Source organism: Notolepis coatsorum (genome assembly GCF_963971535.1).
Source record: "Notolepis coatsorum genome assembly, chromosome: 7".
NCBI classification, from domain to species: domain Eukaryota; kingdom Metazoa; phylum Chordata; class Actinopteri; order Aulopiformes; family Paralepididae; genus Notolepis; species Notolepis coatsorum.
In genome coordinates, this window is record NC_140171.1 from 41,473,192 (window position 1) to 41,486,788 (window position 13,597).

The 13,597-nt window shown below is 43.7% G+C and overlaps 1 pseudogene across 1 annotated transcript in view; it reads right to left on the minus strand.

The window, feature by feature from the left end:
- The window catches only part of LOC311231632 (adhesion G protein-coupled receptor L3-like), a 209,398-nt pseudogene that overhangs the window by 8,963 nt on the left and 186,838 nt on the right, over positions 1-13,597 (minus strand). Inside the window, exons 8-9 of the transcript XR_014621060.1 lie at positions 13,034-13,213; positions 11,536-11,629 (exon numbers count right to left, since the gene is read on the minus strand). The product of XR_014621060.1 is annotated as an adhesion G protein-coupled receptor L3-like (transcript). The remainder of the gene's footprint in view (positions 1-11,535; positions 11,630-13,033; positions 13,214-13,597) is intronic.

Genomic DNA, 13,597 nt, shown 5'->3' on the forward strand with positions numbered 1-13,597 from the left:
CTCCAACAGCCAGAAAGGAGAGCGTTGTCCAAGTACCCTGATCTGGGTTGTCACAACAATCTAGTTCCATGGATGACTCTAAATGGATAGAGCTGGGGATGGCGACAGTATAATTTTTCTTTTAAATCCACTTTTTCTCCTTATTTTTCAATTTTTCTCCCATCCCAATTTCGCCTCGCCAATTCTCCCTTCAATTCTCCCCTCCCCTGTCTCGAAGGTTGCTAGACTATGCCTCCCACTGGTCGGCTGCAGTGAGGACCAAGCCTTGCATCACGTGTCCCCTCCGGTACACGAGGAGGCAGCTGTCGCATCTTTTCACCTGAACAGCGCAATCTCTCAGTGGCGAGGAGTAACGCGTGGGAGGCTCACGCTGCCCCGATACTTCCTGATTCTGCTGTACAGGCGCACCAACCGACCTGTAGGAGTCGCTGTCCACAACGTCCAATCCCCACCCACCGGCTTTCCCACCCCTAACACTGCCAATTGTGTTAGTATGAACGACCAGCCAAGCCGGTAGCAACGCCGAGAGCTGGGCTCGAACCCAGCATCTCCTGCGTTAGTGGCGAGCGTCTTGCCCACTGCGCAACTTAGCCGCCCCAGGATGGCGACAGTATCCTGATGAGGTTTGTGAAATTCAGAAATTTGAGTGGCACATCCCTTTAACAGCGTTCAGAAAAAATTGTCAAATTGCGCAATCTAACAGTTAAGATACACATTTACACTTACAGTAGCTTTATGTATTCATATGCAGCTTGTAACCACCCCCCACTTATGGCGGTCGGAGAGAATATCTCCCTCGGACTCAAATGGGTGAAAATGTCTACCCCTTATATAATACTCAATAACTCTTCACTCCAGCAAATAAATCTCATATCGGCCTATCGAATTTATTCCATTCCATCCCTATTCAGTGAGGCAATTATGTAGTCATTTGAACTCTACCAGCTAAGTAGCTTTCTGCTCCTTACATTAAGATGTGAGGGAAGGAGGGAGACCAAGATAGAAAAAGGGCGACAGTGAGAGAGCGAAAAGGAAGAGAGAGAGAGAGAGAAAGGGAGAGAGAGAGAGAGAAAGAGGTGGGGGGGGGACTTTATCCTGCACCAGTGTGTGATAATTCAGGCACTGACACACACCGTGTCTGCTTTAGCATCAATCTGTCATGCTAACAGCTTATTAGTGGCCTGAAGGAAGCCAGGGCCACACCTCCATTTAGAGACTGAGGGATGGTAGTGTGTGTGTGTGTGTGTGTGTGTGTGTGTGTGTGTGTGTGTGTGTGTGTGTGTGTGTGTGTGTGTGTGTGTGTGTGTGTGTGTGTGTGTGTGTGTGTGATGTGTGATGTGTGTGTGTGTGTGTATGTGTATATGTGTGAATATGCAGATGAGTCTGAGCAAGTGTGCGTGTGCGCGTGTGCATGTGTGTGTGTCAAGGTGTCTCTCACCATCAAGGTGTCCATGTCCTCATTACCCTCACCTTCACAGTTCCTATTTCTTTACAGTACAATAGCTTCCACTGGAGGAGCAGCATCTAGGAACAGCTCTAACTAGTACTACCCTTTCGAAAGAGTATCATGGTGGTTTGATGGTAATTTCAGTTTTACCATGGCACCCCAAGTGGCCACGCCGTATGAATCATTTACAGAGGATGCTGTCATGAATGAAATTATTCATTGCCATGATAACCACTTTTGTACTTTTGTAAGATTATGTAAATACTAGGGGTGGGAATCACCAGAGGCCTCACGATACAATAGTATCACGATACGATAGTATTGCGATTCAAAATATATTTTGATATGCTGAGTATTGCGATATTAATATTCCGATATATTGCGATTTATTACCTTTTTCAACTGCAAAGTAAAACTTTGTCAACATGTCTTATCTAATAACATAAAGTTTTCAGTCTGTTCATCTCACTTCAATCATTTGTATTGCAGCAAATGGGATTTTCTCAAGCAGACAGATGTCCACAATGTAATCTGTGTTGCATGTACCTGACAAACTGAACTGTCATATTCGAACTTAACTGAATGCACACATGTGCGTGTGTGTGTGTGGACTACTGTACTATTACAGGTATTGAAATGAACAATGTAACTTCCTTATACAAAAAAAAAAATATATATATAATATACGTATATATATATATTTTAATAATAAAATATCGATACTTGGCGTCCTTGTATCGATACAGTATCGCCACGCAAAGTATCGCGATACTAGTATACTGTATCGATATTTTCCCCCACCACTAGTAAATACCAAAAGAAATTATGGAAATACCATGATATTTTTTGGGAAATACTATTGTGCTTTTTACACAAGGGCACCCACAGTGGCATAACTCTAATACCCAATGACCTGATTTCTACAATACTCTACATACAGTGTATAGTATCTGCCTCTAGATTTAGTTAAATTGATGCCTTCTCAGCCATCTGTGTTGAGGATCTTCAGTGAGGTATAACTACTTTTGGCTTAATTGGTTCAAGGGATCTGCAAATAATAGTTTTGTTGTATTTGTGTACCCTTGCTGTACCTTGCCATACTATTAGTACTACCGGTACTACCAGTGTTACAGTGTGGCAGAAAATAACTGTTATTTTAGTAAAAAACTTGTTGTTCTTTCACGGCACTATTATGTCAAACAGCCTGCTTTTTACTCCTCGACATTTCCCTGAACCCCACGGAAACAAATTACTCTGAAGGAAAAGGTTGCATACAAAACATGTATTAAGTTCGATGAAAATAATGTACTTTCATTAGGAAATGGTCACCAGAGGCCAGTGAGTCTCTAAGGGAACTGTTGTGAGTGCACAGATTGGAATGTTCTGCCTGAGTCACAGGAGGACAGCCTGGTCACTGGCATTGACAGAATGGCTGACTGCACCACTGACTACATTCACTCCTGTATGGCCACTGTTGTACGCTGTTTCCCCAGTAACAAACCCTGGATCACGGGTGACACCGAGGCACTCCTCAACCAGGAAAAAAGGAGGCCTTTAGGGATGGTGTTCAGGGAGAAGCTCCAGCATGTGCGACACGAGCTGAAGAGGAGATTAAAGCAGGCGAAGGAGCTGCTACAGGAGGAGAGTAGAGAGGAAGCTGCAGCACAACGACACCAGCGAGGTGTGGAGGGGAATGAGGACCATCACTGGCTACAAGAAAGAAAAGAACAGCCAGGCAACAGCGAGTAGCGTTGGCCAATGAGCACACAACCACAGCAAGTAGCGTTGTCCAATGAGCACAACCGCTTCTACAACAGCGAGTAGCGTTGGCCAATGAGCACAACCGCTTCTACAACAGCGAGTAGCGTTGTCCAATGAGCACAACCGCTTCTACAACAGCGAGTAGCGTTGTCCAATGAGCACAACCGCTTCTACAACAGCGAGTAGCGTTGTCCAATGAGCACAACCGCTTCTACAACTGCGAGTAGCGTTGTCCAATGAGCACAACCGCTTCTACAACAGCGAGTAGCATTGTCCAATGAGCACAACCGCTTCTACAACAGCGAGTAGCGTTGTCCAATGAGCACAACTGCTTCTACAACAGCGAGTAGCGTTGTCCAATGAGCACAACTGCTTCTACAACAGTGAGTAGCGTTGTCCAATGAGCACAACCGCTTCTACAACAGTGAGTAGCGTTGTCCAATGAGCACAACCGCTTCTACAACAGTGAGTAGCGTTGTCCAATGAGCACAACCGCTTCTACAACAGTGAGTAGCATTGGCCAATGAGCACAACCGCTTCTGCAACAGGTTTGACACTGCGGCCAATGTCTGCCCCAGTCTGTACAGCCTCCCCCCCCACTTCAGCTGCAGCGTCTCCCCCCCACACACGTTTGCACCCCCATCACTGCAACTGCAACTCCCCCCACACCTGGGCCCCCACCCTTGTCCTTCACCGGAGATGAGGTGAGGCTGGAGCTGGGGAGTCTGCGCCCTGGAATAGCAGCCAGACCAGATGGTGTGTGTCCGAGACCTGCTTAACTCAATCAGCGCCAGTCGGGTTAACGCGCCAACCGTTCAGCACCATACCCGAGTATTAGTCGGGTTTTCATCGTTATTTCTTTTATTCGATATCTAGAGTGCAATACCGGCCGCATCCTGCCAGGTGGCAGTATCGCCCACCCTTCTAAACCTTTTTTTCACACCCGGTGTTACATTTAATTCACTCCGGGAGCAGCTTTTTTGGTCAGGCGAGTCCAGCGGTTCACTCGATCACATTGAAACGCGTCCAATGCCCCCGATGCATGTGTTGTGGTGTATTATGTTGGCGACACAATGGACACCAATACTGGAAATCGTGATCAGACAATTGGAATATTCTTTTTGGGGTACCTCCTAGTGAAGGTAAGGACTATATGACATCAATGATTTCACATCGATCGCAACGACCATGTGTAACGTACTCCAAAACATATGCCGTTGGTGACGATCAAAGCATCAAAAAACTACCCCCCCCCCTTTCATTCATTCATGATGAAACATAATATCTATTATATACATTTGATTTGGAAATAGTAGTGTGTCCAGGCGAGCAACGCCAATGCTTTTAGTAAAATTCACATATTGCTCCATAGCGCCGTTTTCTGGAATTAGCTAGGATCACTCTGAAACTATATGTAACCCAGGTTTCAGATTCATAACTATTTAGTCATAGGGACATAAATAGTTAATGCCATTGAATAAGAACATACATAGTTAATGCTATTATGTAAGAACATAAGTAGTTAATATTATTCGGTAGGGCTGCAACGATTAGTCGACATAATCGACGACGTCGATCATAAAAACTTGTTGACGCCGAATTGTTGCGTCGATGCGTCTTTAAAAAAATTTAATTAAAATTTTGTATTGAATTTTTTTGCACTACCTATCTTTGTGAAAGTGGCTTCTCAGCTGTGGTCCAGCTGAAGACAAAGCAGAGGAACAGATTAGACATTAAGCATGACCTCAGAGTTGCTTTGTCTACCATCACCCCAGACTTTGAGACTCTTGTCAGGAGCAAACAACATCCCCAGTTATCCCATTAGTTCCCTGGGATGTTAAGCTAAGAAGTCTGCTAAGAAGGATATATTATTTATTATTATTATTTTATTTCATTGTGTTTTTAGCCCTAGTTGCACTTTTGTTGCAACCCCAGTTATCCCATTCGTACCCCCAAACTTACTGTCGGTCTGTTATGTTAAGCTAAGAAGTCTGCTAAGAGCCCGGAAAAGGAGCCGCGCCCATAGGAAGCAGAGATGGAGGGTGTGACAGATATAATCGTTAGATTAGTCGACTAATCGAAAAAATAATCAACAGATTAGTCGACTACCAAAATAATCGTTAGTTGCAGCCCTATTATTCGGTCATATGTATATGCGTATGAGATTAGCAACTTTGGCCAAATCCTTTGAATTGCTGCACTGCCCTTTAAATTACTTCATGACGTAGATAGATGTCACGACAGCCACGCCTTGCTTTACGGCAGGTGAGTCTTGCACTACGCCAGATGAGATTCCAGATTGACGGAGATAGCCGCAGCTAAATGTTGCTGGATACCGAGATGAAATACCACCACAAAAACAGTTGTCAAACAGTTATAAAAGATTCCCCCAGTTGCAAAACCGAAGAAGCGTTGCAGTTAAAGTAGCCTGCGGTTTTGGTGAGTTTCATCAATATTGTGCTGTCCATTTGTCGAATATACAAAATCGTTAGCTCAATGCTATAAGCTAATAATGTAGCTTCATCCTGAGTCATGCTAGCGAAGCTTCAAGCTCAATTTGGTTAAATGAACCATGAACCATTTCAGAAGTACTTATAATTGTATTGATATGCTGTACGATAAGAACATGGTATATATACATTTTGACTGTTTTTGAGAGTTTAATATGGAACATGAGGAATGTCCCATATGCCAGCGCACTTTAGCCTAACTTAGCATGGGACAGACGGACATTCCCATGTGCTGTGATAAGGTAGCCTACTTTAGCTTAGCATAGCTAAAAGTAGCCTGATTGATTATTCATTCTGAAAGCAATGAAAAGATGATGAAGCGATAAAAGATGGTAAATAGCTTTTATTTTCTGAATGCCTGCTTGACGCAGGCCAGGTTTTTCTAGCACCCCGTTCCACCCTGGGAGCAGTTCCAGGAGTCCCGGCCGACCACCATTCACGACGTGTGCCCACGCGGGATGAGGCAGTGTGCCGGACCGATACAAGATGGCGAGCCAACCCACTGAACCTCTGATATAGATCAAGGCTAATGCCGGCCTGATTCGAATACCCCTGTTGCTCAATTCCTGTTGCCTCAACAGTCCGGTAGGATTGAACTGATTGAACTTGAGTCATAAGAACTTCCAAGGACCATATCCTTTTCTATGACACAAACTGATTGAACGGGAATACAAGGACTTCCAAGGGCTTCGACCCCGTTCACCTTTTGTTATTTTGATATTGTATTTTGTATTTGATTTGATTTGATATATGGGAACTGATATTTCTCCTATAAGAAGGGAGAATTAAAGGGTAAATACTCCATACTAATTCTCCATTAACACTTTGAATGCCAGCCACGCTTTTTGTCGTTAGTTTATGCCGACCTTTGAGTGCCCGCCAACGCTATATAGCGTTTGTTTGTCGTATTTTTTTTATTGGCGATTTGAATTCATATTTCATCAATCGAGCCTCACACTAGTGTTGCAGACTCTCTCTGAGCTCAATTGGGAAAATACCGCCCCCTATCGTCTCTCCCTGTGTAACTGCACCCCATTACTTTAGACTGACGAAGGGGGGGGGGGGGGGCAGTTTCCTCATTTTACTTTTCCGTCAAGCCAACTGAAGAGACCAAGTGATCGCCAGCCATCAGAACAGCGTGGATTATGTATTTACAGTACCCAACACTGTAATCAATAAGCGTGATCGATATTTGGAATGGCGATCAGGAATTGGAATAATCTTTTTGGATAACATCTGATCTAAGGTAAGGAATTTATTTTACAAGTCTTGGGGTAATCGGATCTGTTTTGACCTATATATCAGCGTGTGCCCCATGTGTGTGTGTGTGTGTGTGTGTGTGTGTGTGTGTGTGTGTGTGTGTGTGTGTGTGTGTGTGTGTGTGTGCCTGTGCGAGCGATCAGGAAATGAGATAATCGATATTTCAGCCCGCTTCTATAGCGTGCATAAGTACACATATACTATCGATAATCTAGCATTTATTTGAAAACTATTCATAAATAGGCCGAAAAATGACAACGTTTTTGTGTATCCAGAATATTCCAGTAAATGCCGTTTATCACGGAATCTTTATATTTTCCTTGAAAACGAGGGCTTTTCAAAATGCTATAAAAACGGAAATTAAGCGATTAAAAAACAATCCGTTTCGACAATGTTGACTGCAAACAAGTCATTGATAAGCGACGGGCAGATTAGACACATAGCCATAATTTAAGACAGAGATTATGCGTTCACAACGCTATCATTGAAGTGGGTGCTGGCATTTAACCATGCTTTACCATGTTAATGGCCGGCACTGAAAGTGTTAAGAAAGGAGAATTAAAGGGTAAATACGCCCAGTAAGATACCTGAACTACTGATGTTCTCCATTATAGAGGTACTTAAGAGTTTAAAGGGGCATTTCACCTAATAAGGTACTTGCATTCCCTGCACATTTAAAGGTTTAAATTAATGTTTAAACACTTACCTATTGACATGATAAACTGATATAGAGTTTACTGATCTGCAATTGCAGAAGAAAAGATAACGAGTTACTCATGATAAAGGGATACATCCATTATCCAACCTTGACCCTAGCTTTAGCTAGAGATAACCTCAGAGACATCTGAACCAACCCTAATGTGTTGATCTAATCAACCTAGGACTTGATACCGAACTAACCCTCCCGAAAGAAGGAGTGGTTTATGAAAGAACCTAAAAGGGATACTTCACACTACTACTGTTTACTTCACGTCTTGTATGTCTGTATGTCTAGCTAGCGCGCTTAGAAATAAAACACCGGCCATTGTTATAACTCTGTCTCTGGTCTACCATTCCTTTAATTGTGTATATTACTCCTCTCCTCATTCGAATCTAGAACTGTGCCCGTGGCGAACAGCTGTTACTGTTAGTGACACAAGTGCTACATATACTTATATTCATCACGGAATAACACGCAAACGTATGCATGGATTTTATTTTTTCACATATTGAACGATGGATAGTTGATGTCAAATGAGCCATAGTATTGTATCCATAGCTATAATATAGAATATAGATATAGCCCTGCAAACACTGCCATGCATTCCTATCTCTTAGAGCGGTGGCGCAGTAGGAACAAAGATGGGCCAGGCCCGTGGCGCTGATAGTTAAAGACTGCGCAGCTCAACTTGGTGAGCCTCTCCAGAGGATCTTCAACCTGAGTCTACAAATGGGGAGGGTCCTGGTTCTGTGGAAAACATCATGTCTTGTACCGGCACCCAAAGTAGGGCTCCTGAATGAGCTAAACTACTACAGACTGGTGGCCCTCACATCCAGTGGTGCAGTCGTAATATGGGAACTGCCCAAACGCCACGCGCATGCGCGCTCCCGCGCAAGCGCACACATGTTCCCTCGGTTGCGCACAAGAACAGATGATTATTATGCATAACAATGTTTTAAATGTAATTGTAGTTACAATTTCTTTAATTGAATTAACTTAAACTAGAAAAGTAAATACAAACCGGAGCCGGTTCCCGAACGTAATCTCGAACCGGCTGGCGCGTTCACACTGGTTCGGAACATGAAAAATCTGTGCTCAGTGTTTTCTTAGAGGGCCGAACTAAAGCCTCTGTCATGTTCCGAACCAATTATTCCCGGAGCCCAGCCGGTGTGAAAGGCCTAAAGGTGAGGTCAGGTTTAACCCCTTAACCTCTTAAGCCCAACGGGTCCGGTACTGGACCCAAGCCATAAATCCATGTCTACAGACTGTATGGATTAATGTTGCGTTTTTCCCCCAAATGTAACCAAGAGTAAAGAAAGACCCTAATCTGTAACGATCCGAGACCCAGCCCTGGGTGGGGCTGTGATGAGAAGAGAAACTATGGTCTCATACTACCCTCTAGTGGTCACCAGCAGATGGGGCAGGCCTTCACATTACCCGTGTTGGCTAATGTGATTAATATGATTAATAGTATGATTAATGTGATTTCTTTGTGTGTGTTGTTGATGCCTTTCCTTCCCTTGTGTGATGTTGTTCCCCTGTCTGGTTGTGTTATTTGTATAATGCTTTTGTGTCTAGTTTGGGTTATTCTGTGTTTTGGACTGGCGCCAGCTGTTACCAATTAGAATTAGTGTTGTATTTAAGTGTGGTTCTGTCTTCACCGCTTTGTGGCGTCATACCTCCGGGTTACCCCTTGTTCCTGTCCTTGTCGTTTTGCACTGCTGATATTTGTTCGAATTAAGTTTTGTTAGTGTTTTGTTTTATTGCCTGTTATTTTCCGTGCTCTCAGTTCGATGTTATTAGTGCCAGCTCGGCTGCAACGTTTATGTTCTTTTTGTTTTGTGTAGTGTTAAGTTGTACTAGTAAAGTCCTTATCTACACGTATCCTGCCATCTCTGCCTCCCTCCATTCCATTCCTGCAAATTGGGTTCTACTCTCCTTCCCTCACTACCCTCAATCCTAACACTAATCCTGTCAAAACAGCAGTCATAGTGTATATTTTCAGCAATACGTTTGTTTACCAATAGGTTAAAGTGTTATTATTGAAATATCAGTTTAGGAAATGCATTCATAAACAAGCGAATATAGACGCTAAAAGCTCTATTTTGTTTGTAGTCATAATGATGAAGGACAGACAGGGCTTTCAATGAGCATTGACATTTCGAAAAACTACACTACCCAGCTCAAGCCAGCTTCTGTCAATCAAATAACTTGTGGAATAATAAAAAAAAAAAAGTATTTCTCTTATTTTTCGGAATTATCGACCACAAAACTGAACGTTATTGGCATGAATTAGAACGCAGTTAGTTGATCTACCTTTCTGTGAACGTTTAGCAAAAATCCAATATCCAAAAATACAAATTAAATTCCAAATGGCAGATACTTTTCCATAATAGGAAAGTTCACGGTTCCTGCTGCACGCCTGGTGATACTAAATCCAGATTGAACTCTGCCATTGGAAAGAGTAGATTTGGCCCGATCCATAGCTGTGCAACTTGACTATAATAAGGTAATTTATAGGTCTGATATTTTATATTCTATAATAATATTTAAAATATTAAATATATAAATAATAATAAATAAATAAATAAATAATCTGGATGGCAGAATTCAGTACTGTATCTACAAAACCTTCTGTTTAATCATCTTCCCTTTATGCATTTGCTTAGAATTTTTTGTACACGTGATCTCAAGAAGGTTCTGAACGAGCTCAGTGGCAGGTTTTGATGTCTGGTATTCACTGTCAAAGATGCAAAGAAAAATCGTAATTTATATTCTCCTTTGTTTCATCATAATTAACTCAAGCCTAGTAGTAGACACAATATTTCTGACACTGGACATACATTCCCTGAGGTCTATAGATGTCCCTAGAACATGCAAATGGCCTTGTACAAGTGGAGCTTCCATTTACTTGGGTATGTACCTTTAGGCTAGGGCTTTTAAGAGGTTAAAATAATTGTCTCACTATAATGACATGGATACTAACATCATCACACATGAATACAATTGGGTTCAATGGATCCACAAGAGTATCAGCTTTCAGTCATTTCCCAATTTATGCAATTTCAAGACTGTTTCGGGACTCCAGTATGCAGACATATAAATATACCATTTCTAGAATCACCGAAAAAAACAAAACACATATACTGCATACAAAAACTGCATGGATTCTGCCCAAAACTGAATGGGATTAGCATAACGTGGGTATCTCTATAAAGCAGAGACCCATAGAACCCATTTTCCTTCAGATATCTTGATGTAAGTGGTGAAGAGACCGCTAGACTAACTTTGGTGCACTATTTAGCCCACTTCCCCACAACCTGGCATGACATGGTGCCGGTTCGCAGGATCGTCTAGTTTCATGATACCAGTATCTTCACTCTAGCTTTAAAACTGAGTGTGCTGCTACAGCCTCTGAAAGACAGTGATGTCGGCTGGGGGCGCAGACACCCCCGCCTGTCTCTGAGGGTTAAGAGGAGGTAATGAGCAAGCATAAGTAGGCCACAAACCACTTAAACATAACTAAAACAGACTAAAAGGACTTCTCCTACGCGGCCCTTCAAAGGATGACTATCCAAGGTAAAAGAAGAGAAAGGAACATTCTTTAGTCTGCATTTCAGTTTTAATAGGACCACAAAATGGCTGACGTGTCAGTTATGACAGCAAAGTGCTCCTATATTTTCTTTGTCGTTGCATAGTCACTCTTTAAAGTATCCTGAGTAGAAGAAATTATTTTTAACGACATCCCCCTAACACCCAAGCTATACTGTGTTACAATGCACTGCCTGAGCTGCCCACTATTAATAAAATCAGGGATATGGTGGCAGTGAGGAGAAGGCAAGGTATCCTGCAGTTACCTCTGTTGAGTGTGGCAGAGCTGTTGATGTCTCCGGTGATGAAGGAAGACTCCTGTTTCCTCACTGTGTCGTTCCACATCCGCCTGATACGACTCTACACACAGGAGGGAGCGAGGGAGTAGGGGAAGGACAGAGAGAGCGAGAGAGAGAGAGAGAGAGAGAGAGAGAGAGAGAGAGAGAGAGAGAGAGAGAGAGAGAGAGAGAGAGAGAGAGAGAGAGAGAGGAGAGAGAGAGAGAGAGAGAGAGAAAGAGAGAGAGAGGGGGGGGGAGACGGAGCGGCAAGGAGGTAGAAAGGGAAGGCAGAAAAGAGAGGGAGAGGAGCAGTGATGATGGGGGAAGAAAGGAAGGAGAGAACAAGGGATGAGAGGAGAAGTTATGATGGGGAAAGGAAGGAAGGAAGGAAGGAAGGAAGGAAGGAAGGAAGGAAGGAAGGAAGGAAGGAAGGAAGGAAGGAAGGAAGGAAGGAAGGAAGGAAGGAAGGACGGAAGGAAGGAAGGAAGGAAGGAAGGAAGGAAGGAAGGAAGGAAGGAAGGAAGGAAGAAGGAAGGAAGGAAGGAAGGAAGGAAGGAAGGAAGGAAGGAAGGAAGGAAGGAAGAAGGAAGGAAGGAAGGAAGGAAGGAAGGAAGGAAGGAAGGAAGGAAGGAAGGAAGGAAGGAAGGAAGGAACAAGGGAGGGAGGGAAATACATGATGACCAAAGAGGGGAAGGTGCGCGGTAAGCAAAGTGACATCAAAGGAAGGAGATGTGCAAAAAGCAGGCAAAATAGTGCAGGTGAAGCGACGAAGGAAAAAGCAAAGCCAGGGCCAGCAAGAGGAAAAGAGAGGGAAAAGAATTCATCCATCAGTCCCTTTACTGCTCCTCTACCTGTGTACCAGATGCAGTGTGATGTAGCGTGAAGCAGGGTGTAGTACAATTCACTTTCAATTCATTAGGGTGCACCGAGATCGATCGATCCAATCGGGGGCCGGTTGCGCTTGCGTGGCCATGACCGGAGCGCGGGCCAAGCAAGTAGCAGCGTGAGAATGCTCATCCCTCGACCCGGGCACTTCGGCCGCGCTCAATTCCAAATACTTGACGGCGCACCCATCACAAGAGTCACAAACGGAAAGAATAATCTGATTTCACACGGTTGTAGTCGAGACTTCGGGGAAACAACTCGTTGGCGACTTCTATTTAAGGGGAGTAGCCATTTAAATGAAAAAAACGCAGATGCCATTTTGACAGGCATTTCTCCAACTATTCATCAACCGACAACCACCATGTGTGCACAGGGGTCGGCTACAACTTGAGTGATCGTTCGATCTACGAATTGAAAGTATGGTTCAGGACTTTCTTTGCGAGGAGAGGGGCTGGAATCTTTGGGTCGTTTGATAAGACCCTCCTCATGGTATACATTTTCGATATCAGTGATGAAACTCCACTGCCTCTTCAGCCGACTCCAATTGAAAGTGAATTGTCTCGCCCAGCCCTCCCCCGGTGGGGTGCGCTCCCGGTCTCACCTGAGAGTCTGCGGTGCTGTAGCGTCCTGGCGTGCAGGCAGGCAAGCTCACCTGTGAGCCCGTGGAGTATCGTCCGGGGGTCCGCGAGGTGGTGGTCTTACTGGAGGAGGAGATGGAGGTCTCCACACTCTTACCACTGCAGCAGTGGGTACGCAGACACTTGCCGTACTCCTTACGCACCTGCGTGGGAAGTGAGAGATTGTGGGTCACGCGAAGACATGCACACACATACACACACACACACACACATACAAAGAAACGGGTGTATATGTAAAACACAAGCAAAACACACCGCATTTTTAAGATAAGATACAGTTAAGATAAGATATTCCTTTATTGATCCCCTTGGGGAAATTCGGGCATCATAGCAGTATGGGGAGGGGGGAGGAGGGACGGGGGATACAGTTATGGGCATGGCAATAGTAGAAATACATAACTATAGGCAATAAAATGATTATGAAGATAAAAATGTAAACAATATAATTAACTCTGAATATAAGAATGAGAAAGTAAACAGTGTAATCAGAGGTGCAGATGAGGGTCAGTTATATTATACGTTACAAT